This window comes from Pinus tabuliformis, chromosome 5_1, assembly GCF_031772625.1.
Source record: "Pinus tabuliformis cultivar Carrire ecotype Pingquan chromosome 5_1, CPIR1, whole genome shotgun sequence".
Classification (NCBI taxonomy): Eukaryota; Viridiplantae; Streptophyta; class Pinopsida; order Pinales; family Pinaceae; genus Pinus; species Pinus tabuliformis.
Genome location: NC_142305.1, coordinates 411,730,625 through 411,758,478, shown reverse-complemented (window position 1 = coordinate 411,758,478; position 27,854 = coordinate 411,730,625).

Below are 27,854 nucleotides of genomic sequence, written 5' to 3'. Positions count from 1 at the left end.
GAAAATAAGAATCATACAAAAAAGTGCTACATATACCTGGATAGATGGGAACCTCCACCACACTTGACCAGATTTTCAGATCAGATCCTCTGTTAGAGAAGATGACTTCTTTCATATCCTTAAAGCTTGTCACAAGGAACCCTGTGGAGGACACTTCACAGACAAATGGATAGGATACAAAGTCCTTTCAATAGGGTATTACTGGCTAACAATATTTCAGGATCCCAAGAATTTTGTGAAGGTATGTGACAGTTGTCAAAGGATGGGCCAACCACTGCAATCAGAAGAGACACTATTACAACGCCAAATCGTCCTAGAACCTTTTGAGAAGTGGGCTCTAGATTTTGTAGGAACAATTAATCCTTCATCTAGACAAAGATCCTACATCTTGGTCTGCACTGACTATGTCACAAAATGGGTTGAGGTGAAGGCAGTAACTAGAGCCACAGAGCAAGTTGTCTCAGAATTTTTGTTTGAAGACATCTTTGTTTGTATTGACATACCCAGGGAGATAGTCACAGATGAAGGGCCCCAGTTCACATCTCATAAGATCTAGGAGTTGGTCGAGAAATATAAAATCCATCACAAAATCACAATGCATTATCATCCACAAGAAAATTTCCAAGTAGAAAGAACTAACAAAGTTACTGAGGGGATCCTTACTAATACTGTGGCTAGTTATTGAAGAAATTGGGTTGATAAACTTCAAGAAGTGTTATGGGCATAAAGGACTACATGGAGGAATACCACTAGGTTCTCAACATATGAACTTGTGTATGGTAAGAACACATTATTCCCCATTGAATTTAAAATCAAGACACTAAAGACAACATTGCAGGTAAATTTGGATTTGTCTATAGGACAAAGGAAGATATTGAACCATCTCAATGAATTGGAGGAGAAACAGTTGGTTGCTATCTAGCAAACAAAGATTATATAGTAGCAGATAACTAGGTGGCATGACAAATTTATAAAGAAGAATAAGTTACAGAAATGAGATTGGTGAATGTGTATCACTTTTTCCATTTTTGTGGCAAAGAAGTTTTATAAAACTAAGTGGAGTTGGAATGTTTACTCTTAAATTTACAAAATCATAAAAAATTAGGTGGTGGCAAAAGAAGACAAAACATGTCAATTTAAATTCAATTTCATGTCATATTTTTTCTAAAATTTAATATATAATTTTTATCTAATTTATTCATTTTCTTTAAAATATATCATTAATATTTTACATAAATTTTTAAGTAGTGACAAAACCGCGACCCCCCATTTCTCTATTGATTTATTTTTTTTAATTCCAATTTCTTTAAGCGATGTGTTGTAAACATTCTAAAGATTGCTAAACAAATTTAAAAATAAAATGTAAGCATATTTTTTAATTATTATTAAAATACTAGTAAAAATGATCATATTTTCGTATATATAAAACCGCGACGCAAGAAACTACCCTTTAAAGTTTATAAAATATTTTTTTTTAATAGAAATTTGAAAATAAAATATAACAAAATGTTAAAATTTTTTTTTTTAATTTTAAAATATATTTTATATTTTTTATAATAAAATTTTTAATTATGATTTTAATAACGTATTTTATATTATTCAAAATATAATATATAAAATTATTTGTTTAGAAATTCTACTTCTATTTTTATATATATATTTTAAAGAGTTTTAGCATTTCATTAACCTTACATAAAGTTATTTATATTTTGTGAGTGATTAACCATAGTTTTTACCAATATTTACTATGAGTTGACTTATTTGCAAATTTAGTATTTACTTTATATAACATTATTTATATTTTCTAATCCTATTAAATAGGTTCACTGTGGCTTTTACCAAAATTTATTGTGAGTTAGCTTTGTTACAAATTTAGCATTTATTTTTTATAATTAACAAGTATGAAACTCAACTCATTTAATTGATATTTTTATGTTATTTTTTTTTTATATCTTTTCATTCGAGTAATTTTTTGCTTTTGCCATTTAATGAGACACATTAACATGCTTTTACAATGTAGTATTTGACAATGGGACTGTAAATTTGGTGACCATTGACAGTGTGAGGACAACATTATTTGGAAATGGGCACCATATTTGGTTATATCAAAAACTACATCAAAGGGTTCATTTGTCAACATTGTAACAAATTCAGATCTATAGATTACGGGAACAGGGGAAAGCCCCCATGTGCTACAAAAATTTAATTTTTTCAATAAGTGTAACAGTTGAAAATCAACTTCGGTCGGTAGTTCTTACACCTTCAAAAAAAAAAACAATAATAATAATCTGGCTGTGAAAACCTTTCCCAGGCATAGATAGACACTTTTGTAGCAGTTGAAAACCACCTGGTGGTGGGTGTTACACACTTTGTAATAGCATTTGTTATTTCAAAGAATATCTTATAATACATGTTGTTACATGATCTTTTCTTCTTTATCTTTTTGTACAAATTAAAATAATATATATTGGTTATCTTGGTTGTCACACCTGTAAAAATCGAGGACTTTTCAAGAAGAAATGAGATATTCTATTGTAATAAGTAGCATAACATCACCATGATCATTGTCATCATAATTAAGTTCGTGCGTCTCACCGTCCGAGCCTCGTTTGTGGCGCCGTTCCACCCATTACTTCGTCCCACGTCACTGAGGTATGTCATCAAAAGGGTAATATTGAATTCGTTTGATTTTCTAATTATGGCAACTTAACATGACTAATTTACGGCCGAGGACGACTATCTTAATTAAGCTAGGGAGGGGGGGAGGGGAACGAATCATATGGTGACATGACCAGCGCCTGACTTATGATCATTAGAGAGTTCCAACAATTATGGCATGATGACCAGGTAGTTATTCTTACTTAATGTTGAACATACCAAATGGGAAAGTGTACCATCGACACGACCTCCCCATGACTAACCATTAAGGAAAAATTGACTGCGTACTATGAACCATGCATGCAAAATCCCAATCCAAAATCTTCACCTCCACCACCCTGCCACCGTACCATTTACCCCTACTAGAGGCATTGGAACCCCATTTAGAGTGCTCAGAAAAGACAGAATAACAGTGTAGGCTGAAACAACTAGATTATGGGTCGACTAACCTGGAGCACTTAAAGGGAAGGATAAGCAAGTGGAACAACACTCAATTGCATAAGAAATGGAAGGAGAAGAAATACATCAAGAGCCAAGGTCCACAGAAGCCTTGGAATATTGCCTAGAAGCATGCCAAATTTTCAAGGATGCAGGTTGGTTAAAATTCTTCTGGAGGTTGGAAGGATCAAACGGCAGTGTTGCCATGGAATTTGAAAAGAATCAAGAGAGAAGCCAGATAGAGATCAAAGGGTTGATGATGGAGGTTACGGAAGAGGTGATTGATATAGTAAACAGATTGCCAACGGAAGGGAAGAGATGGTTTAATATGAAGTTCAATGACCCCTCATTGAAAGAGGATTTCCTCGAAGAGGAAGACTCACACTTAAAGGAAGGCAGGGGAATTAATAGATTGTCACACCCCCAGCCATGGCAGGATCTCTCCCTCTACCTCATCAAGTACATTATTTGTGGAGGAAGGGAAAAAGTTGTGTTTATATATCATTTTCCCTTGTTGAACCACCTCCAGCATCAAAAACTAATCAACCTTCCTTATTTCTTACTGGGAAAAATTAGGCACATGGTTGCTATTGTGAAAACATCTTTGCATCCAGAAACATGTGTTACCAACCATGGCCTTATCAAAATCATCGTCCTGGATGATTTGAGCCAGCAAGGGAAAGAATTCGAAAGAATTCATGTAGAAAATTCCTAGGACCACTAGCAAAAGGAAACCCGAGACATATGAGGAGGCTCTAAAGGTGATAAAGGATCAACCCCGACCATCGACTATAATGGTCAGCAAGAGGTCGGCTGATAAAGCAGATGGAGACAGGAGACCAAAGCAAAGGATAAGGGTTAACAAGCACCCAGAGTCCCCATCCATGTCAAGAAATAAGAAAGAAGTAGCAAAGCAGAAGCATGAGGAGAAAGCTCTGCCAGAAGAACCTTCTTCACCTGGTAAGAGTGAAACTCGATCCTTGTTGTCAAAGATAAAAATTCTAGAGAAAGAAATTAGAGAATTGGGGGCATAAATAATAGAAGGGAAGGTAGAGCCAATAGCTCTAGGGATAAATACTTTGCCAGAGGCTGTGGATGGTGCCAGAAGGGGAGAAATCCTGGGCACTCCATGTAGCTTATGCTGAGAAGTTGGTGCTAGTTGGATTCAAAGTCTATGTAGCAGACATCACCTCGAGGGAGACTCAAACTGAAATATGGGAAGCTATTACAGAAGAACCTATCGAGGATGTTGTTGTTACATAAGGACTAGCAACCGAGACAGCAAAATCCGCAGGAAGTGATGAGGTAATGGATACACAAGAGCCCTTTGCTAACACTGTATTTTCATTAGAACCAACAATGGAGGAGGAAGTCAGCCAAGAGAATTAAAGGCAGATAATGTCCATGAGCCTACGGTCAACAAGACTGCTAGATAAGAACCAACAATGAAGACCAAAGCAGATCCAGAGAAAAAGATGTACGAAAGCTCGTGGATAACTGATGCGGGAGCATTATACCACCCTTAATCAAAATTGAAATTTTGAGTTGAGAAAGAGGAAACGTGGACAATCATGGTAAACGAGGGAAAATTCTGTTAAAACAGAGCCAAGTTGAAGGAATTGATAAGGCTTCATTAAATATAATTATCTTCCATGTGTGCATATAAAGAGATTTAGGGAATTTGAATGAGCGATTTTGGGTCAAACTCATGGATCTTAACAGATCCCTCCTTTTGTATTTTTCTATATAAAGATTGTAATGTTGTGTGATAGGGGAGATATAGTATACAATGTAGTCATAGGGGAAATTTGTGACTAAGGCCGAGAGTCCTTAGCGTGTAACCGAATTTTGTGTATAATGGAAATATACGTGTTATTGTACATCTGTGTGTTATCTAAGTTTTGTGTTTCTGTGTAAGGTTTAATTATTCTTCATTATTTTGAGTTGCAAATTATGTGTGTGCTGTTGTGTGTGGAGCATGATTGTTCAAAGGTCTTTGTTTCAGCCGGATGTATACCCTAGGAAGTCTTCTACACCCCTCCACGTGGGGGGGTGTGGGGGGGACTTGTCCCCCCCACGGGGGCTCCGGGGCAGCGCCCCCGAAGCTAAAAACAAATGTAAATTTTCCTTGTAAAAGTATAGTAATTTCTAGTCAATCTGGGCCGTTCATTAGGCAGATGATCTGATGGTAGAACTTATGTTTAGTTTAGGGTTTTTTGCCCTAGAAGGAAACCCCTCTCTTTGTATGAGGGTATTGTATTTGAGGCTGTGAGATAGATGTGTATTCAGTGAGAGAGAGGTGAGGCTATGAGAGAAACAGAGAGGTAAGACTGTGAGAGAAAACAGAGGATATTACAGCAGATTTGTTGTAGGTTGTGTCTCTTCATTTTTCTGGATAATAGAAAGGAAGGACTGGCTGTTTGGGGTGGACGTAGCCCAAACTGGGTGAACCACGTATATCTGTGTCTCTCTTGTTTTGTGCGTTTTCTCTGTTTATATTTCTGCAATATTTTATGTGTTCCATTGCTCCGTAATTATATAATTTCTAACATGTGCAAGTCTAAGAGCCAAAGTTCCTATGAACTTCAACTTCGCCCTAAATGAGTAAGGCAAATATAAATGTGTGTGTAATGAAATTCCACCAATAACTGAATGGAGGAGAGTTTCAATTGAGATTGGGGTTGAATTGACTGGCACAAAAGAAACCACTGGATCATTTAGATCGACGTATAGTATTGGTGGAATGTGAGAAACCTGACAAATTCATGGAGAAACCCCATAGCAGATCTTGATCATTCAATTGATAGACCAACATATCTAATGGTGATCACGTGGCCACAAGTGCTGAAGTTTAAATCTAAAAATGGACCTGAGAAATTCATTTAAATGAGTTTAATGTTCTGAAATATCAGACCATCCATTTCAGGGTGATTAGATGCATATTGTGTGCAAACAAGCATGACTGTTAATTCAGAAAATAGACACGAAGAGGTTTTCTACAACGGGATTAAAACCTCGTTGAAATCTGGCCATCGACACCATATGTTGAATAAGAGGTCAGACGGTAATCATGCATGAAGGTGCGCACAGGTTAACATTTCCAGTGGACCCAATATTTTATCACGAAGGGTTAATTCTTATTCGGGTTCTGGCTATATGCGTTCAACGAAGGCTCGACATTGATTGGTCAGGTTATGTGGAATTTTGTTGTTTGTTGTGATTTTGTGGATTATGGGTTTTATTGTGAGACCCGCCAATTTTGAGGCTTCTGATATATATGTGGGCCCATAACCCACAAGTCCACGTGCTAACTTTGTAAAGATGCAGCTTTGTTGTATCAAAGCAGTTGAACTATCATCAATAACATTGCTGCTACTCAAGAACTAACAATGACAATGGAATTTGAGCACGAAGATAAACGAACTGTGACAAAATCAACTAATAAAGATAATGTTACACAAGAACCAACAATCGAGGAGGAACATTGTCACCCTCAGGAAGATGCTAAACTGTCAATTGATAATGCATGCGGAAGAACATCAGGGTCTGATGAAGGATAGCCTTATGAGAGATTGTTGTTTTTGCCAGAGCTACAAAAGTGGAAGCAATTGGTGGTATCTCTATAGGAGGGAGTGATTTCACTCAAAATCCATAAAAGAATTATGGATTCCCTGAGAAAAAAAAATGGCTAAAAGAAGAGCAGGAAAGAGAAGAGGAGGCGTAGAGGGACAAGGAAGTTATAAAGAACAAGGATGAAAAGAAGTATCATCTGCATCGATACGTCTAAGACATGACGTTGATAAGACCAAACTCTATGATGTTGCTCTAAAACTGCTAGCATGTAGGCAGCTGTCCCCGTCATACCCTGTGTTCCTATGGGAGCATCACTACTTATTTAAATTAAAGGAAGTTTATGAGAATAGGTCCTATTTGGGTTCTTCAACCCATACCTTTTTGGAAAATTTTAAGTCTTGTTACTTTGATGACCAGAGCTTGCTATGCGAGTTGTTCCTAGACAATATCATGTGTGAATATGTGAGCACAAAGATGGTGGCGAGATTCCTCTCATACATGGGAGACATGCAGTTGCGGGCCCTCCTTTCATTCATGAGGAATCAGATTGAGTGGCACCAGGCCAGGAAAACAACAAAAACCAATGAGGAAACAACAACATTGTGGGTCAGGGTTGAACTAGGAATGCCTTACAAACTCTGATGAGAGTTTATATTATTCCTCGGCACTCTCGAAATCAGAGAACAATCAACTGTATATAGAAAATGAATCGTGAGGATTTGCCTCAACTTGTTTACAAATATATGGAGCTAAGTGCTAGCCAGATGTCTCAAGCGCACTGAGGCCTATAGTGCGGAGTTATGGGAAGGGGGCCCCTTTAAGTATAGGATCTTCATGGCCGTTGTTACACAGGTGCCGCAATATGTGGGGGTTGTAAAAACACTCGTGAGATTCTGGATTTTCCTCAGGTTTGAATTCCCTTTGATATAGCTTTCGTTGGGTGAGTATCAGACCGATTACCATTTATGTGACAACGAAGAGGAATCTTGGCCAGGTGAGCTGATGGACATTCAAGGATTCAAAGTTCCGGGTGATGATACTGCTAGTTCCTATAATTTGATAGATTTACATCGGGAGTACATTAGAAGGAACTGAGATTCTGCATGGGGACATGAAGTTCCTTCAGTTGGGAGGATATGTTGGTTGTGTTTTATTACCTATTTTCTGCACATTCTTTCCCCAGTTTTGACCTTTCTGTTCCCTAGGCCTATGCCTTTATATAACCAAATTCCCTATTTTCTTACATTTTAACGTATTTTACTGTCATGTTACTTTTTTTGTATTTTATTGAATAATACAAGGCTTCATTCCTTTTTGTGGCTAATTGGTAGAATATTGAAGAAGTATTTTGGGAAGTCCTTTTCGGATGATGGCCTGTGAGAACAAAGCCATGAACCAGGCAGCTGTTACAGGTTGTTGCTACACATTAGATACTCTTACAGGTTATTGTTGCACATTAGATGTTGTTATAGGTTGTTGTTACATATTGGATGCTACTATAGGATGTTCTTACACCACACGTTCATCTATCGTCACACCAATAGTGTTGTTTCCAGTAATTCCACGTCATCCCGAACAACCATTCATTCAGTGTTGTTACAACGAAGTTGGGAAATGTGGGTACTATTCCACAGAACAACTATCGGCAGAAGGTATTGTTTATTTTTGAAGAAGAAAGACTCAAGTAGTGGAAATCATAATTGATGGATATTTGTATTTAGTGATAGGTTGTAACTACTTTTATTCTTGATCAACATGATAATCGTGAGATTCTCATGATTGATCCATTTCTATTTTCGGGTTGTAAGAACTATAAAAGACTTGATTTTTCATGTAAAAGAGATGGCATATATAGAAGTATTGTTACTTTGGTTCTGTAATTGTGAATTTGTTTTTAATATTAATCAACACGGTGATGTTGTAACTATTCTTCAACTAATCTGTTAATCACTTTTGTGTTATTCCTGTGCCCTGCTGAGGAGTAAGGACCTTCCCCTTTGACAAATATTACAGTGACATAGGTAGTGTACATTCTAGTTTCGTTAATTGATTTATGGGTTCTCGTTGTGTTGTACAAATATTGGATTGCATTTTTGGTTGTTTCTATTTATACCATGTTGTTACACTGAGTTAATCAATATAATGGTAGTAACTAGCTAGAGTAGATCATAGTTCCTATGTGGCGTGCCTTTACATTGATAGTTGCGAGTTCTGATTTAATTTTGTAGAGTGTTTTTATATCTACATGCATTATTTGATTCAACAATTTAGATCAACAACACCTTTTACAGTTTTCTGCATTTTCTTATGCTTGGTTGGAGTGTAACAGCACAGACAATGCAAACTCCATTGAAACAACAAGACCTACCCTAGGTTGACAATGAATGTTGCAGTCTCAGTCAATTAAGATTAATTAAAATAGCACTATAGAAATGAGAATCAATAAGTATTAAACGTGCGATGATAAAGTTAATAATATTTTCATTTTTGACAGTCATGATGTACGAGTATACTAATGAGAGTGTTTCGAAGAAAGAAGTAGGAAAGAATCATGACTATTTAAAATAATGGAGTGATAGTTTTTGTGTAACCTATTTTTCACTAATATGAAGATGTAATATAACTAATAAATACCAAAGTAAGAGATGAATTGATTTGATTGAGATTAAATTATTTTATTCCTATTTTATTTTTATGATTTATAGATTAATTTCATTGATAGATAATTAAACTCGGTGTACCTAATTAACAAAGAAATAAATTATTTAGTTAATTTATAATTTTTAATAATGTTAATTTTAAAGTCTATTGTCACTATAAGAATTTTGTATATATTTTGTTATATTAGTTATCTTAAAATAATATTAAAATCTATTTATTATTAAGATTTAATAATAGATAATTTTATTTTATTGATAGATAATTAAACCCTAAGTACCTAACTAGCAAAGAAATAAATTATTTATAGATTTTAATAATGTTAATGCTAAAATCTATTGTCACTAGAATAAAAATTTTATTTTGTTTATTCGTTATTATTAATAATAATCATTTATTTATCTATTTAAAGATAAATGGTTTTTTTTTTTTCTCGTTAATACAATGCTATGCTATTATTTGCATTAAAACAGAAAAACGGTTACAGCCATGAAGTCATATGCCAGAGGTCGGGGATGGCACTCTGGACTTACAGTGCTCAAAAAACCACCCATACAGGGTCCACAACACTAGATTGATTACCCACGCAGGGGCCTTGACATGAAAGAAAATCACCCACACAGGGGCAGCATCCTTGAGACCAGACACCCACGCAGGGGCGCTACCATAGAAATTGAGTGCCCACGCAGGGGCTTTAGACCTTAGTGTAACAGTGATAGCAGAAATAGTCATTCCATTCAGGGGCGTGGAGGAGAAAAAGAAAATCTTCATCAAACTCCCTCGCAGGGGCGTGGAGACACACTGAACAGAAGAATTCGCATACAAAACAGAGACATTCAAAACATACCGGCTGCCATAGCGGTTTACCTGACGTTCCATAACAAAATCAGAGCAACGTAGACAAGGAAGAGAGTGAGCGAGCGGACGACTAATCTTCTGGCTCCTCCTCATATATCCAGCATAATCCTTCCGGGGGGGCCCAATCGGCCTTGGCTTTCTTTGACGAAGGCGCTGGCTGAGTCGCTGGAGGGTCGATGTCTGGCCTCGGGCGGTCCTCCGGCAATCCTTCAGCAGCCCTGGAGCTCTCAGCCTGATGAAGCTGTGGGCGGGGCTGCTCCCCGACCTCCTCCACCGGTTCTTCCAGAAAAAGGATAGAGACATGGGCATTAATGCATGAATTGTCCTGGGAGCTGTTAAAGGAGAAAACCGTAGTTCCAAACGCAAGAAGAGGATTGGAACCCGCTTCAGGATTGCCAGAACCCGCTTCAGGATTGCCAGAATCCATGAACTGGCGCGATTGCAAGGGATTAGCTTCTTCAGCTCAGTGACATAAATAGCAGCAACAACGAGAAGAGACATTGTGGACGGATGGGCGTGAAGTTCCGCCTCTGCCAGAGCCTCGATGGCTGATGAGGCGTTGTCGGAGCTTAACCATGGTGGCCTTGGATACCAGATAGCGAAATGGAGCAGGGTGAGCAGAAATACACCCGTCGCCCACGCTAGCAAGCTTGCTCCCAAATCCAAGTGCAGCTGGGGCGCCTTGAGCCAAACCTCCAGAAACTGACAACCATAATCCCAATTCCCCCCACTGTAAATGATCCTCTGCAAAATATTCCTTACCTTCATTGTATTTAAGCTTCTCTGCACCGTCTCGGCCCTCTCCTGCCATAACTGCACACAGCAACCAAGGCTGTAATCCGGACCATGCATTAAATTGTCGTCCCTTCCCTCAACAGCACCCACGCTTGCAGTCCCCGACGGCTGCTTGCAGTGAATGCCCAACTTAACCTTGGTACCGCCCATGGTAACCAGGTGGCGGTCCCATCTCTTCGCCCGTGGCACCCGCATCCGGGGTATTTAAAGATAAATGGTTATTATGTCAAATAAATAATTATTAATTCCTAAATTTGTTTTATATCACTAACATAGATGTTATTAATTAAGGCACAGGGAGGAAGATACCAGTGATACAACACCTCGAAAGATCTGGAGGGATTTATATGTCTAATCTGGGGAAGCCAGTTTCCACTAATCTCATTTCCATTGTCCCTGTTGGCATTATGGGGAAATTTCATAATTTCAATAGCATGCTATAATGTTTAAAAAAACATGAAAGAGTCCTCTTGAATGTTGATATAAGAAATAAGTTAAGTCATAGGTATTTTTGAGTAAAATAATTCTTAATATGATCATATGGCTAATGGTTGATTTTATCTTGTTGCATAATTACCTTCGATGTTGACTAGATATATGAAAGTTTGGTAGAATTATATATTTAGTAAATTTCACTATCCTTGAATGTGAATTAAGCATGTCATGGTATGATATATTTTCTAAAAAAATTAAGGGCATGATTTTTTGTGATCGCAATTCTAACAAATTGTATGAGGTTTATCGACAAACTATTAGAATTATCCTATCTCTATGTTTGTTTTTTACTTCTAAATTGTTGCAAGTATTTGTTATCTATGCTCATTAATGATAAATTAGTTTTGTTGTATGATTAAAACTTTTCATAAGATTACATGCATATTAAGATAATATACAAGAAATAAAGATGACTACTAAACTAAATATTTGTTTAAACATGCATGCCCTAAAGAACCTAGATCATGATAACGATAATGTCTTATAAAAGTTACTATTTAATAAAAATGCATTATTATGCCAATAATAAGAGTAAAAAGGAAAAGTGTTGTTTCATTTTATATGAACATTCGTAACCGGTACCTACTGTGACAAGGGAAATAATATAAATATTTTCCAATAGTCAGAATGCATGAGATGAAATTGATTATGTATGTTCTAGAAAGTTAACGATAAAACTAGTAGCAGCTACGTACTATTGATTACATTGATTTGTCAAGCCTTACACTTGACAATGTAACTCTACAAGTTAATGATTCAAATATTATCTTAGTATAAATAATTCACTTGCATCTAACAACTTATTATATTTTCATCCTCTGTGAATACCATTTGTGAAAATATGTATTAAACCTAATGAGTTAGGTCCATTATGTTGTATAATTGTGCTTTCTTCATTAATATTAGTAAGAAGAATCTAGATGGCATTTTGAAATGGTTGACATTAATTAACTTTGGGATTAGAAAAGTTTGGTTGATTGAATTCATATTAGTAATTTTCCATAATGACTTACAGTTAGAAAAATATGATTGAAAATGAAATACAAATTTACATGGATTAGAACTCTGATGGATGATAAAATTTGGATGGGAATGACTATATCTATGAGAAGGTCATGTTTTCCTTAATTGTTGTTATGAAAATTATCTCCATGATTTTTGTTATTACTTTATATGTATTATTTGAAAGATGTATCATTATTTCTTATCTTTACTATTAGTGCATGGAAATTTTTTATGTATGTGAAAAATTGATGGGACCAGCACCTTCTTTCTTTTCTGAAGTATTATGAAACCTTGATGCATGTGAAAATTTGAAATGCATCTTTAGTTTATTTGACATGATTTTTTGTACGTAATTGACATAATTATGTAAAGAGTATGGTTTTACGAGGTACATTCTTTATTGATGTTACTAGTATGATAAAGGAGGGGTAACTTAATACCAACATAGTGACCTCAATAAATTTTTAGTGGCATGAAAGTTGAGAACTAGAGTACGGAAAAAGGCTACAATGTGATTTGCAACTAGAAATGTGAAGGTATAATTTTTACCATTATGAAAATATGAGATATAATATTTGTGTGTAACACATAGAGTGATGTATTTTTTCTTTATTTTCTAAAATTCATGTTGATTATTATGTGTTAAAATTGAAGCAAACACCACCCATATGATATGAGATGTTAGTCATGATTTCTGTGAATTGTTCAATTTTGGGGGACACTATGATTGAAGGCCAAAAGCACAAGGATGCATCAGTGCATGAGTAGTAAGGCAAGAAGATTTTCAAGGAAACATGAGCTGGTAGGAATCATAAGTTGGTAAATATAAATGCTTGAAGGAAGCATCTAATGATAGTGGAAATCAAATTATAACTTTATTTTTATAGTTAATTCTATATGAATATTTCCAAAAAATGTCAAGGTATGGTGGTAATTCCATTTTAAAATGACTTTGTAAGATCACATGTAGGTGAATAGCCAAAAGGTAAGAAGCAAACATTCTTTGAGAATGTGAATATCTAGTAGTGAAAAGAAATAATTTTATTTACTATTATTTTTGGGAATATTATAGGAATGAAGAAATGAGATTTTATATTCCTCACACCCAGGAAACAATGAAAATCAGTTACGGTCCATGGAGGGACTAGAAAATTCCTCCATTCTTCCAAAGGGATCACTATGTTTTGCTAATTTGACCATCAAGAGCTAACATGACTATAAATAAATGTCACGGTTGTGTTGTCACAAACAACAAAACTCCCTCTTTATCCTTTCTTTCTAAGCCATAATAAATAATGAGGACCCTTTATTTTTTGTTTATATTTTATCATTTCGAAATAAAACTAAAAGGGATATTAAATCCATAAAGTTTAAAGAGGAAAACAAAGTTAAAACTTTATTGGAATAACCTTATTGCAACAACTTTAGCGAATCCTTTTCACACAATTTTCTAAAGTTCTTCCCCTCCTAGATATGATCTCCCAAGGTTATGAGATAGTTTACTTATGTTTGAATGTTGTTGTATCAGGTTTTCCTTTATCATGACATAATTCATCAAAACACTTATTTAAAATAACTTATGATAATTGTGTTCTCTGAGCTGCTTTAACACATAAAATATTTTCATATCGAAGCTTCCACATCTCGGAACATAATATATTGAAAGCTTACTTCTCTTGGCAATCTTATTATCGGAGCTCCCAATATCACGAAAATGATATATCATGAATTTATTTGAAATTTCCCTCTGATACTTTTGTTATCACATCCAACATGGAATGATCTTGTGTCCCATTTACATTCACTCAAGTGAATTAACATTTAATTATTAGCCTTGAAGTTAATTAAAAATTTACATTTAATACAGTTTGGTTTTCATAATTCATACTTTTAAAAGAACTTTTACGCTTTGTTTCAAATTTTACGTCGTTTGTGAGTGCTGAAAATATTATTTGCTAAGTCTCTGCCTCAGTCTCCTACATGTAAGCCCATCTTCTGAATTGATGGAAGAAATGAAGAAAGGTGGTAGAGGTAAAAATAAGGCTACACAACAACAATCTGTCGGTCCATTTCTAGAGGAGGTAGATGATAAAGTTCTAGGAGTTGAATTATTTTCGGATACTATGTGCTAGAGATGTTAGACTTACTTCATGGAAAGAAATTTATCACTACCTCCAAATCAAGAACCCCAGAGTTACTGAAAGGATAGTCACAACTCATGACAACTTTGTCATTTCAAAAGCCAATACTAGTGATTTCGCCAACTATTTTCTTGATATAATTGTAGCCATTCTATGATTATTGCCTTACATGGATATGGTCCATTGGGTTGTAGGAACTTTGTACATCTCTGATAGAAATTTTCAAACTACGAAAATGAAAGTAATTAGGTATTTCATCAGCAATGATTTATAGAGCATGTACAAGTTTCCAAACCCTTGCTATGTATGTAATAAACAATAGGTTGAGGCTTTCATAAAAGAGCATGGGCCACCCCTTAGATAAAATCCAATGACGAAGACATGTCCTAAATAAGCATAAAACATAGATAACTTGTAATTACTCACTTGATTCTCTCACTTCTCCTTTCTACCAAGTTACATCTATGATGTGTCGATTACATGCACTCCCCAATGCATCGAGATTCCTGAACACATGTGTACCTATGATTGATGGAGATTTTGAGGGGTACATATTTGACTGGGCCACCATACATTATGATAACTTGTATTATCATATACTAGCTTTTCAACATGGTAGAAAAGTTTCTAAAAATAATTTACCCCCTTTTTATATGTATGCATATGTTATGGATCCCCTGTGCTTTTCTATGGATTTTCCCTCTACAGGTTAGGAATAGAGTACTTAGGATCTTAAGCCTATCCATATCTACCATGATATCCCATGGGAATCCAAGTATTTTGAAAATCTATACTAGATATGTCACAGGGTTATGATTCAAATATCTGAAACCATGTTTGAGTCTCGTGACCAAGAATGTCTCAAGTAGCCATGGATGACCCTGAAAAATTCAACAATTGGTTTGGAGAAGAATTATTTATCTATATTAAAGTTTTTGGTAGCCATTCTCATCCTCATGTTTTGGCTTTATACATTCTCGATAATGTAGTCAACATCAAAGTAGCTTTTGAGACATTGGGTTATGATATCACTAAAGTATCGAGAGAATCCAATAAAAGGGCATGGCCTATTTTTCCTATAAGATTCAATATATTTGCATTGGCCAATTACCACAATTGCAAAAGGGAGATCCTTGCTATTGAAGCTATAAAATTTCCTATTGTTCCCAACTGATAATATGTCATATATTTAATGGTGAATAATTTTACTACATCGTAAATGGCTTAGACATTTTATCCATGAAGATGGTAAATTTGATGATATGTTTCTATAGTCTTCTTCCTATGCTACAATGTTCCGAAGAGTGGAAGAAAATTTATCTACAGAAGAGAAAAGTCATTTTGTTCAATACAAATATTCTTGGATAGCTAACCTTCCATTAATTTATTAGAGTTATCTTAGGAAAATTCAATAATATCAAGCACTCATCCTAATAGTTTTGCAGAGTCGGTAGTCCCCCCAACGACCAGCGAAAGGTTGTTTTTATGTCTTCCCCACCTTAGGTTATCAGTTGATTTTTAATCCTAAATTAAATGAATTTTGGAAGTAGTTTAGTATGACTATAAATATTAAGACTAATGTTGAAGATTCATCTTCTCAAACTAACATTTCTACACAACAAGTGGAGGTTCAAGGTACTATTAAACATGTTGAACAAGGAACCAGGAGCGCTAATTTGGTGATAAATATTCCATTCATGTTCAAAATTATATTGAGGTTATTCCTACTTTCAATACCTCAGAAGTTACTCCCAATATAGAGGAGATTCCTCCTTTAGATATATTTTACAGTCCTTAGCACAAGGTAGTAGTCAAAACAGGCAGAAAGAAAAGGAACCTCAAGCATTCTCAATCATTAATTGCTAGAAATATTTCTTCCTTTGTGTTGATGGTGTTGGACCTACCAACGTGTCAACAGCATCTCCTAGATAATAATTCCCAATTAGACCTCATACCGTTTGGTGTAGGAGTCCCAACAGTGGGTCATATAGCAATGCCTTGGCTGTGATTTCACATAGAGGCAATAAAGATAACTTTGTTGGTAGAAATGGTGTGACCGTTGCAATGAGTCAAGGAAGGTACATGAGAGGTTCTAACACATGTGGGTTGAGATGAGTGCACCCATTGGAAACCTATAATAGTACTTATATGGGAATGGAACACACGAGAGAAAATGCATCACAAGCTCGAAAGAAAGTTAGCAGGCAATCGAAGGTGATGGTTAAACAAACATCACATTTTCAAGAAAATTCATACAATTGCATACAAAATAGTTCATAGACAACTACATAAGTTAAACAACACACATTGATATTGCAACTTGAATAGTCTGACTACAATAAAAACATACGCATGAAAACGTTTTGGCTCTTATTATATAAAAAGTGTATGTTCTAGTGATACAATATATCCAGGTAAACGCGCTAGCCCCAATAGTGGAACATTACAGTCACATCTGCCTGCTCCTCCAAAGATATGTACTAGCTTTGTGGAGTGGAGAAACTAAGGCGCGTTACAATATTTTCCAATCTCTCTCGAGGATAGTCTTATCGAAAGCTTGGGTCAGCAAAAGCCCGTACATTGTGTTATGAGGGAATATTTATAGCAAAGGGTGCGGTGACCCTTAACAATCCCCTTTGTGATAGTTCAACTACCCTTATGACTCTTCACCAACTCTATGATTGTTACATCCAACTATTGACAAGTGACTTACACTTGACATGAAGTTGCATTAAAATGCACATGTACTCATGTGAGACAACACGACTTGAGAAAGCCACACAAGACATCACTGAGACTCTTTCCATTGAGATGAGACCAACACTTTGACGTGCTTGTGATTACAAAGGTGTTGAGCTAATGTGAAGCATGGTCATGTGTGATGTTGTGCATGCACCCCATGGTGATATCTTACTGGAGTGAACTCTTGCCTCTGTTCCAACTAGTGCATTGATGCAGCTCTTTCATCCAAATCATTTGCTAGCATGCATATGGTCTAATTTGGTGTTACTCAACCGGCAACACACTGATGCATAGTGTCCATGTTTCTCTTCAAGTGTGTGCTAGTGGTCATGCACATCAACTTTCCGAATTACATATTCAGCTCCAGTTGGACTTGCTTCTCATCTTCCCCTTGGTGAGTGTGTTGAATGAGTTGGATCATATGCGTGTGCACAATGACATGCATGCTGCTAAATCCCTTACATGTGATCAAGAACACTTCTCACCATGTTTGCTCCGTGCCAGTTGCTGGGATAGATCTGTAGCTTGTAGAGGCGTAGTTTCATCCATGAGTTCATGTTTCACCCACTCTTATTCTTGTTCATGTTGCAACTCATTCTGTTGTCTATGTAGCTTCATGTTTTTCCTTAAGTTGCTACTTCAACACATGAAACTCTTTCTTTCTTCACTTCTTTTCCTTTGCATGATCTTGATGTTGCGTCATCACCTCATAGCATGAGTCTCCAAATTCTCTTTCATCATCAGTGGATCTTCTTGAGATTACAACTTTGTTCTACCTTTTTGTTATCAACAACCTTCCTCTTGCATTTGTTGCATTCATTGCATTCATTGCATTTGTTGCAATCATTGCATTCGTCGCATCCATTTCATTTGTTACATTTGTTATGTTGCCTTTAGTTATTGTTCATGATGCTTCTTGTTGTGATGTTGTTTCTTCCATATTTGATGTCCTTGTCTATAAACAACCTGATATCTTCGTGAGTAGGCAAGCTCATAGACATTTGATCGAGTGCATCTCTAGGTGTGCTCTAAAGAGTGTCTTTGACTCTGCTCTCTTGGAAACCATTGTATCTGTATTGCTGAGAGGTAGATAAGAACCTGCTACAGCTAGATACATGGCAACACTCATGGCAAGCAATCTATCAGTACAAAACAAAAATGAACTTCAGAATTAAATTGCAACATACCTATGTGACTCATCATGAAGGTTGCACACTTTTGGTTGGGAGGTAGGGAGACTTACTGCCACGATAGCAGAAGGCATAGTCTATGCTACTGGGAGATTGAATGATTGTTGGAACTATGCAATGCATAATCCAGTCTGGTTGATGACTATTGGAATTACACAATGTGAAATATCTGCTAGGAATGGTTGTAGGCTCAGTGACTGCATTGCACAATTTTCTGGGCCAATAGTCACTGTCCCAAAAAAATTCACAAAGAATTCCTGAAGGACAGTGCCTAGGGAGAAATCCGCATTTCTGGAGAGGAGGATAAAACCTTCCTTCCTCGGGTAGTGTAGTGTTGTCTCAGTGAAGGCAAGGTCCAAACCAAGGTTGGTTTGTTTTGCTCACAGGAAACTGAAAGCAAATATGACAGTGAATGCATGGTGACACTTAGTGACAGAAGAAGTGATTGATAGTGCATGAAAACTTGAATGAAAGATTTAGTAAACATATAAAAATGCATGTGGGTGAAGCGAGTCACCGAGTCAGTGACCGTTCATGAAAAATAGTTTCATGCATGTGACAACAATGTGATAGCAACGAAAAATGAAAAAGTGCTAGGACAATATAATATACATGTAAATGACAGTAGGCATTCAACAAAATCAAGCAAATAGTACTCATAGAAGCGAAAACACAAAAGTGATGGAAATGCAACACAATTCATGGAAAGTTGGCTTACCCCAAGGCAACAAATCTGAATGTGCTGACAACTCCTAGATGTGATGTGGAATGTCAAAGCTGCAAGGTTGATGTGAGTAATGAGCTCTGTAGCATCAAGTTGATGAGTTTTTATAACATCAAGGTTGTGACACGCATGACACAAATCTACGGAGTGAGACACTTGATGGGAGGTTTATGAAATGATCCTTTCATGTAATGTCCAACTACCAAAAATAGATCCCTAAAAGAAGGGATTCTTTTGCATGATGCCTTGGTAGAAGTAGTCCATACATGCAAGTAAGTTATTCTCGGTCTTGGAGGGCATCAGTCAACTCAGATGCACATGTAAGGGACTACTCGACTACTAGCAGGAAATGCACATTTCTGGCTAGGAGTTGGGCTAGCTACCTAGGATATTTGCACAATTTCTAGGTAGAGAAACTGTCTACTGTCTAGATTTGTGAAAATTCTGGGATGAGCAACCTTGCTAAAGGAAATTGCACAATTATGGATCCCGTCATGCTGCCAGTCATGACTGTGCAATTTTTGGAGGGAAGGATGGTTGTCATCCAAAATTGCACAATTTTTTGGGGGAGATGCTTAGCCTGAAGTTGGACCAAGTTCGGGGGATCAAGCTGTGAGGGGAATGCATCGAGATGTGATCGACATGCTACCTTTGTCTAATAAAAACATTGAAGCTTGTGAACTTGAAAAAGAAAGATAACCTGTTGTGAAAAGTTGGTAGGGGGGCTTCAAAAGGTAGCTAAGGAAAAATTGTGGAGGATGGTTGTAGCCACTACAACACTTGGAAACACACTGGTAGAAATCCATCTCTCTAAATGGACCTTGTTCATGAAACGCAAGACTAAGACCTCTGGAAGTATTTTTTAGTTCTTAGCTCATCTTTGTTTCACACTACCTTGATTGTAAGATGTAGCATCTACTAAGCTCTTAGTCGATTGGCACACATTCGAGGCCAAGTCAACACATTCGTTTCGATTTGATTTGAGGGGTATATTGATGCACAAGCACTATAGTCATCAAAGTCTTAGTTTCATCTCTTGTATTGATCCGCTACTAGCAGGCCTCGATAGTACCCTAACGGCGTCACATAGGAAGAAAATCATGGATCGGATACCACTAAGCCATGGTGGAGTTACTTGCATCACCTCTCTACATAGGAAGCCTTCCTCTTCTTTCACGATATTCGTTTTTCATTTTTTCAAACCTTTTTCACTTTTTTCATTTTTGTAATTGTGCATAGCACTTATTTATTTCAAAGGCGGAAGAGGGATCCGAACTTATTGAGAGTATAAGAGGTTGTTCTAGTAGGGAAATAGTTTATTATACCTATGACGTGCCTGTTAAGGTTTCCCCCACACCTTACTCTACTTGACTGAGATGACAAGGGTTAACCCAGAAACAACCGACTAGAGAAGGTGACACTAGTTAGCACACAAGCATTGTGTTTTCACCAAGGTTCACTTTGAACATTACATATTTTCCTTCAATGTATCATACACTAAAAGTAACCAGTTTTTCGACAAGATGACAGATAAAAAAGTAGTGATAGTTGTACAAGCCCTCTTGTACTTCAGTGAACTTGCTTCAAGATTCATACATGGTTTCATGTGAAACTAACCTACAAACGAAACAAGAAAACTAACAAACAAAGAAAATCAAGAGGTGAAGCGAAAGTGAAAGCAAAGCGATTAAGAAAACAAGCAGGAAAACAAACAAACAAACAAACAAAGCATGTAAGCAAAGAAGCATGCAAGCATGCAGTTGAAAGGAAACACTATTGTTACACCTACACTAATAGAGCATTGCCCTGATCAAGTGATGTGATATTTCCAATGCAGTGACTGACACATTGGTTGACCCACGTTGGTGAAGGCTTCATTCATGATAAACCTAGTTGTTCGGACCAACAAGCAAGAAATATATAAAAATGAAGACAATCACACTTCATGTTTGAAAGTGCCCATAGGACATAAGCGTGTGCAAGTACATGACAAGTAGTCTGTGGACTTATCATAGCATTGTGTGAAACTGCATGCAACGTTTAAGCATTAGAACATTCTTGAATATGACATGCAAGAAAACGAAAGAAACAACGACAACTTGCATCACAAACGAGTGCTTGCAATCTAAGATTCCTCCAATGCATGCACGATGGGATCATGTAGTTGGAGTGTAGTAAGTATTATCTTTGTGTGAGATGGATCTTTAATGCATACAAATGAGTGATGAGGAGCCTTGGGCGGTTGAACAGTTTCATGATTGGAAGTGAGACTAACCCCAAGAGAGTGACGACCTTACATAACCATCAGCTTGGGCTAAAGTGCCTTGATAATCTTGGGTGTTTCAACTTCTTCTTCAGATAGATCATCATAAACTGCTGCCTTCTAGAGATAAACTATGATAGGTACATGATTATGATCAAATATGGGAACGAATGGATCACAACACCATGATCAGAAACATCAATGATTTCATTGGCATCCTCGTGATCAGATGAATTAAATACAGGTGTGGATGAAAAGCGAACAAACTCATCCTTTGTGTTTCCTGAAAAGAGAAATGAAAGATCAAGTGTATTTTCAATGAATAACATATCCTCTCCGTTCTTGAACAACGGACCAACGACCATGAGTCTTGCGAGTGATTAACAGTGGGTGCATTAGTGGATGAAGACAAACATGAAAAATCATAGATGACAGATTAACCAACTCTGTCACATGTGAAATCATGGCCTGTTCCTTGTTCAGAAAAAGTGAAGAATCTAGAATGGATGAACACAAGACAGTATCATCTAGAGGAACACCAGGTGCGAAGACGAAGGTCATAGAACATAATGCATATGAGAACTTGAAGGACTCACAACCAAATTTGTGCGAAGATTGACTGAAGTTACATTTGGAGGATGTGAAAGCTGAACAAGTCTATGAGCATGATGCTTAACATCACCCGACAATGGTAGAGCTATTGAATGTGGGGAAGCAGGCAATCAGGTGAGATAGTGACCGCATCCACATGAGATTGCGTAGTTCCCTCATTGAAGAATGTTGAGCGAGGATTGATCTCATGCTTCTTCTTGGGAAGAGCATATTTCTTAAGCCAATACTTGAACCGGTCCCAAAGATTGGAAAATTTCATCTGGCTCCTCGGAGCTTGAAAATGTAAGTCATAGAAGCACTCCCAAAAATCCATAACCAATTCATGCGGAGCCTTCCATTGCTATAACAATTTTCAGTCAAGATGGTCTCGATCTATTAAGAAAGAAGCTCAAAAAAAGATAGAATGGATAGATCGATGCCTTAGAATTTAGCCTCTTCGAGGGGGAAACCGCCTTTACATTACATAAATGAACAATTCTTTTATGATTCAAATGACAAAACCTCCTTTCTATATATAAGAGTCTAAGGAGTCACAATATAACCCAACCGACCTAACAATAATAATATAAAGCCACAAAAATAACAATAGAGGGATTCTATGGGGCACAATAATAACAATATAGGGACAATAGGGGCACAACAATATTAATAAGGGATACAACTACAATAGTAATGGGGTAATCACTAGTATTATAGGGACCTAACATGCCCCTCTCCTTCAAAAAATTGTTGTCCTCAATGCTTGAGTAGTTTTGGATGCTTCGGTATAAAATTTTCATCCTCCCATGTGGAATCTTCAGCGGATAAATTCTTCCACTCGATAAGATACTCCAAAATTAATTGATTTCGTAGCTATCAAGTTCTTGTTTCTGTGACTGCTTCCAGTTCCAATATAATTTTTCCTTCCTCATCAAGTTCTGGCAATATTTTTTGAACTAGGAGCTTCTCACCTATAACCTTCTTTAAACATGAAACATGGAAAACTGGGTGCAATCGAGAAGTTGCAAGAAGCTCCAATTTGTATGCCATAGTACCAATCTTTTGCAGCACCTTGTATGGACCATGATACTTTGGTGATAATTTATTATCCTTCTTAGCTTGCTTGAGGGACATTTGCTTATATGGTTGTAGCCGTAGGAATACCCAATCACCTACATCAAAGCTTATTTCGTTGCGATGTTGATCTCCCTGTTGTTTCATTCTATTCTATGCCAACACGATTTTATCCTTTAAGAGTTGGAGGACTTGTTGTTGATGTTCGATGTGATGTTCCACTACTTGAACCTTAGAATTTTCTCTTAAATATGATGTGATGGATGGTGGCTAATATCCCTAAAGTGCCATAAATGGGTTCATTTTTGTTGCTATATGGAAGGAAGCGTTATACCACCATTTAGCCAGAGGCAACCATTTGACTCATTGTGTCTGTTTATCTGATACAAAGAAATGAAGATATCCTTCCAAACATTTGTTTACTATCTCAGTTTGCCCATAATATTGGGGATGATAAGATCAGCTATGAGCTAACTAAGTACCAAGACAAGAAAATAATTCTATCTAAAAATTTCGAGTGAAAATGGGATCTCTGTCACTTAAAATAATCTTTGGATTTCCATGTAGCTTTGGAATTGTTTCCATAAATGCAGTAGAAACTGTACTAGTCTTAAATGGATGTGATAATGCACAAAAGTGTGCATACTTGGTAAGTCTGTCAACTACCACCATGATGACACTCTTTCCCTCAGACTTGGGTAAACCTGTGATAAAATCCATTGAATCCTCCTCCCAACGTTGGCTTGGAATGGATAAAGGTTGTAATGTGTTATAGCTCTGATACCAATTGTTGTAGATATAACCCAGAAATATATGAAAATAGCAATAAACCCATAAACAATAAGATGAAATGATTCTTTATTATCAAAACCCTTAAGGTAGGGCAACACCATACATTCACTCCTTAAGGAAGGAGAACACTCCACAAGCCATATGTCTGTTCATACAATAATACTTCACTTCATATCTCTCCATGTGGAGTCTCTAGCCTCTATATAGGCCTTATACATACAATACCATGCATCATTACCATGGTTTCCTCATACCATAAACTAATACCATGGGCCCATTACATTATTATTAACTACTTGTGGTCCCTTACATGACATGGGTTAACCACCTTATTTATTACTATGGCCCATCCCATTATTACATTATTACCTTGGGTACCTCCCTTGGTACCCCATATTATCCCCCCTAGGTATATAACATTCCACCCCCTTAAACATGTTTCGTCCCCAAAACATGGGAAGAACACAAATAATAATATCTACTCAAAAGAGTAGTCCACTGATACCATCCACGTGCATCTAGCCATCCAGGAGAAAGGTGAACACTCGATCTCGCTGGTGCCTCGCTCGCTTGAGATGGAAGTTGACCGTGGCAGATCTTCTGTGTTGATGTGTAGTAGGTGGACCGTCTCTCCTTTCTATCCATCATGTGACTACTTGGTTTCCATCTTGATGGTTGTCTTGTGGGGTGATGTGGGTGATGATATGTTGAAGTTTTAACCCACGATGGATTTTGCTTGACTTCACCCTGCTGTGGTGCCTGTAGTGGTGTCTTCTTTTTCAATATGACTTCAACCACTGAGCCCTCCTCTGATGTATCATCACCTATAACCTTTTCTTCTACAGCCTCTGTTTGTGTTTGATTGTCGATCGTCACTGGCTCATCATCAGATGTGTAAGTGTCATTAAAGCTTTGTGCTTCTGCCTCCATAGTCTCTGCTTGGGTCTTAATGGAAATATCATGCACTGTAATTTTCTTCTTTTTATACCAAAGCTTCAGGAATTTCTTCTGCACATTAATATTAATAGTACCCACAGATTCCATCCAAGGATATCCCAAAACAACATCCATATTATCCACCTCTGAAGTATAAAAATCACCATGCAACACATACTTATCTATATAAATATTCAAATCCTTATACACTTGAACATCCTCATCCTCCACCTGTGTGTTTTTAATGTTTTTGGCAGGAACTTGCAATTTTTTTGCCAAATTAACATGGATGAAATTATGCTTGCAACTAGGATTTATAGAAACAATGATCTTCTCTTTCTGAATCAATCCATGAACCTACAATAAGGATATACCAGTAGGAAATAACCCCACATGTTTCCCCTTATCTTGTTTTCTAGTCTGAGACCATTTGTCCATAAGGAGTTCTTCCATTTCTTCATTCGAGATTTTGGTCAAGGCTATACTACCGAGTGAGTTCCACCATATGACAGCCTCGTCTTTCAAAAAAAATCGTACCATAAACCGCTAGTTCTCCTCTTTATATATTTTCTTTAGGCTTTGTATGAATTCTTTAATAGTAGGGCTATCATCTTTTCCAGCAAAATATTCCATGAAGAGGGTTTGAAAAAAATTCACTTACTTTGGCAAAAATTTGAAATTGTCACAGTTTCGTCAATATTGCTCAGAATCTCTCGTATAACCTATTTTTAGAAATGGAACAATCATTCTGCATCTACCCATGTGGTAGAAATCTTGATCCAGACACTTGGAATTTCAGATCTGTGCTGCTACTCTCCCGCCGTCACCGAAATTTCTGCAAAAAAGAGCTGATTTTAAATCAGTGATATCTCCCCCATCTGGAGTCCGATTCGACTGATTTTTATTTTTGAAATTGGGTATCTTTTCCCAAAGAATCCAAATCTGCAATTATATTTTGCAGATCTTGTACCCATATGTCTAGATCTGTGCCGCAAAATCGCTACCCTGAAAATTGTCTGCAACCCCACTGATTTTTAGATCAGTGATATCTCCTTCATCCGGACTCCGATTCAACTGATTTTTTTTTTGAATTCGACTATTTTTGCACAAAGAATCTATATCTATAGTTGTATTTTACAGATCTTGCACCAAAATGTACAGAGCTGACCTGAAAAGTCGCCGCCCCCGAAACCCTGCAAAAAAAAAATCTCCACTTTTGTGCCCAAGAAAGTGCTATGATACCACTTGTTATAGCTCTGATACCAATTGTTGTAGATCTAACCCAGAAATATATGAAAATAGCAATAAACCCATAAAAAATAAGATGAAATGATTCTTTATTATCAAAACCGTTAAGGTAGGGCAACACCATACATTCACTCCTTAAGGAAGGGGAACACTCCACAAGCCATATGCTTGTTCATACAATAATACTTCACTTCATATCTCTCCATGTGGAGTCTCTAGCCTCTATATAGGCCTCATACATACAATACCATGCATCATTACCATGGCTTCCTCATATCATCAACTAATACCATGGGCCCATTACATTATTATTAACTACTTGTGGTCCCTTACATGACATGGGTTAACCACCTTATTTATTACTATGGCCCATCCCATTATTACATTATTACCTTGGGTACCTCCCTTGGTACCCCATATTATCCCCCCTAGGTATATAACATAATAGACCCTGTGTATTAATTGTTTCAACTTTATTTTGTTGGAAAACCAGACATTCTGCTAGAAACTTTTGAATATCTGATTTAAGGCCATCCCAAAAAATTCCTTCTTAACCCTATGGTAAGTTTTTAAAAATCCTGAGTGCCCTCCTAAGGGAGAAGTGTGCAATTCCATAAGAATCTTTTGTTTTAGTTGGGAATTATTACAGAGGTATAAGTGATCTTTGTACCATAATGAATCATTTTGACAGCTAAATGTATCATATGTACTGGAATCTTGTTTTAACTTTCGAATAAGTGCCCAGACTTCTTCATCATTCTTCCATTCCTCCCTTGCTTCGTTTATCCTATCTAGTTGGATAGTAGAAATGGCACACAACAATGCTTCCACATTCTCATCCTTTCTTGAGAATGCATCTACCACTACATTTTTCTTCCATTTTTTGTAGATGATTTCAAAGTCATAATCCAACATCTTTGTGACCCACTTTTGTTGCTCTTCAGAGGACAATCTTCGTTCTAAAAAGTTTTTAAGGCTATCATGACCCATTTTTAACTTGAAGTGTATTCCCATTAGGTAGGGTTGCCATTTCATAAGTGCATGGAGTATTTCCAACATTTCCTTCTCATAAATAGCTTTGTGTAAAAACTTTCCCTTGATTGGATGACTTTCAAAAGCAATGGGTCTTTCATCTTGCATTAAAATAGCACCAATTCCATTTCCTAAAGCATCACATTCCACAATAAAGTTTTTTTTAAGTTCGGTGTAGCTAAGACCAATGCTTCGCACATTGCCTGTTTAAGATGTTCGATGTCCTTTGTTGATTCCGGAGTCCATGAAAATGCATCTTTCTTCAATAATGTTGTTAGAGGTACTGCTATTCTTCCATAATTCTTAACAAACATTCGATAATACCCTGTCAACTCGAGAAATCCTCGCAGATGCTTTATGGATGTGGGGATTTTCCATTGCTTAATGGATTTAATTTTCCTAGGGTCTACCTTAACTCCTTCATGAGATACAATATGACCTAGATATTCCATCTCTTGTACTCCAAAGAAGAATTTGGATCTTTTTGCAGATAATTGTTTCTCCTCCAATAGTTGTAGCACCCTGTCAACATGTTCAACATGAGCCTTCCAAGACTTGAAGTAGATTAGTATATCATAAAAAAATACTAACACAAATTTTCTAAGGAAGGGTTGAAAAATGGAATTCATCAAACCTTCAAA